Here is a 1,951-nt window from a genome sequence, read left to right as displayed (position 1 = left end):
GTAACGCCCCAATTTTCGGGAATCCTGTGAATGTTGGCATAGGTTTAATTATGTTAGTGGGCCTCTAGAAAGCCTAAGCTTAAGATAGAACCCGACAATTTTAGTTAATTTTTGTTCCATAAGAAAAAGGGGGTGAAATTATGAAATAGGACCTATGTGAAAATGTTTGAAAATGCTATAGGCTAAATTGAAGTGGCCAAATAAATAGGAGTGCAAAATAGGAGGATTTGCATGACAAACCTCCCATTTTACATGAAGTGGCCAACCATCATGTTGTTGTAGACAAAATGTACACTTGATATCCATAATTTATGGTACAAATTGATACAAATTGATAATAGGTTAGGTAAATGTTCCATGATAATGGGTTAGGTAAATGTTTCATGATAATAGGTAAGGTAAATGTTCCATGATAATGGGTTAGGTAAATGTTTCATGATAATGGGTTAGGTAAATGTTTCATGATAAGAATATCATGTCTTTTGTATTAAAGAATTAAATGGATGAAATATGAAGTTTTATTAAAAGAAAAAGGGGTGAAAAGAACAAAGTTTTGTCCATCTTTGTTCATCATAGCTGAAAGTTAGAGAAGAGAAAGGAGAGGAGAAAGCTCTTGAGTATTCGATCATTAGGAGGAGGAAAATTGAAGGTAAGTTCTTGGTACCTTGCTTCTTATTTTGAGGTTCATGAGTTCTTCTTGATTCTACCTTAACTCTTGAAGTATATTTTGATTTTTAGTTGTGTTGTGAGCATTTAGTCATGAATTAAAATGAAGGAAATGGTTGTTGTTTCATGTTCTTTTGATGAAAAATGGAAGATAGGTGAAGTTGAGCCAAACAAATGAGTATACATGTGCCTTAGATGCTAAAGGGAAAAATCGGCTAACATGTTGTGCTTTAAAATGATGAAATGGAGAGTATACTTAAGTAAAATCATAGATATGTGATGATTGATTGGTGATATACATGTTTAAATAACATGCATGCAAGGTATGTGTGAAAGAGTGATTTGGTAATAAATCTGCTTGGGACAACAGCAGTAACGTGACTTTGGAAAATCACCATAAATTGTGGAAGAAGAATTAGAAACTGAATAAATTATGTAATTAAAGCTTAATGAGTCTAGTTTCAAATGAAATAAACTATAACATATTTTGAATTCTGTACAATGAGAAATTTGATTCGTAATGAAGAGTGGTCAGATTAGTCAAACAGTGAAACATGGGAAACTTTGAGAAAATTCTGGTAGTGATTGGCTAAACCAAAAATTCTGAAAATTTTATGGATAGAAGATATATGAGCCTATTTTCAGGGAAAATTAACGGCACTTGATTTGGAGTTTCGTACCTCTAGTTATAAATGATTTAGTGACTGTTGCTCAGAAAGACAGCTTGCAGTGAAATTATGATTATGTGGTAAACATTGACAAAAATTTGTTAATGAGTTGCTTATTGATTTCTTATAAGCTTACTATGATCTGTAGGTGTGGTTGGCCGAATATTGTAAGGGGTTAATACGTAGTTTGTATTTGAATAGTTAGATTAACGTGTTAGTAATCCAATTGTAGGCGGTTCGTGTGTAGATCTCGTCAGCATATCGTCGCAAACAGGTGTGTAACTAACACCCTCTTTCTTAGTCTAGATCGGCAAAAGCCGAAAAGCCGAAATGCCGAAAATCGGTATTTTGTAGATTTTTGAAAAGCGAATGCTCGTGAGGTAAATCGATTAATGTTTTTGGTAAGCTGCAATGTTTGGACTGCAAAGTGCATGATTTCTATGCCCTCGATATTTTTGGGCTTAATGGGCCAAAATTGGAATGATGGGCCAACGGGCCCAATTCGGTAAGAACCCTCGAGACGTGATTACGTTAGTACGTGAAAGGTAGGAATATGCATGAAAAACCCTAAAATAGATAAATTACTGAAATACCTTTAAAATGAAAAATTTACGCTT

At 33.8% G+C, this 1,951-nt stretch overlaps 1 long non-coding RNA gene across 1 annotated transcript; it reads left to right on the top strand.

The window, feature by feature from the left end:
* The first annotated feature begins 462 nt into the window (after nucleotides 1-462).
* On the top strand, nucleotides 463-1,607 carry LOC128292890 (uncharacterized). Its single transcript, XR_008282859.1, has 2 exons — nucleotides 463-649; nucleotides 1,567-1,607. It is a non-coding gene; the product is annotated as an uncharacterized LOC128292890 (long non-coding RNA).
* Nucleotides 1,608-1,951: the final 344 nt, after the last annotated feature.

Source organism: Gossypium arboreum, chromosome 5 (assembly GCF_025698485.1).
Source record: "Gossypium arboreum isolate Shixiya-1 chromosome 5, ASM2569848v2, whole genome shotgun sequence".
Lineage (NCBI taxonomy): Eukaryota > Viridiplantae > Streptophyta > Magnoliopsida > Malvales > Malvaceae > Gossypium > Gossypium arboreum.
This window is presented reverse-complemented; position numbering and strand designations above follow the sequence as displayed.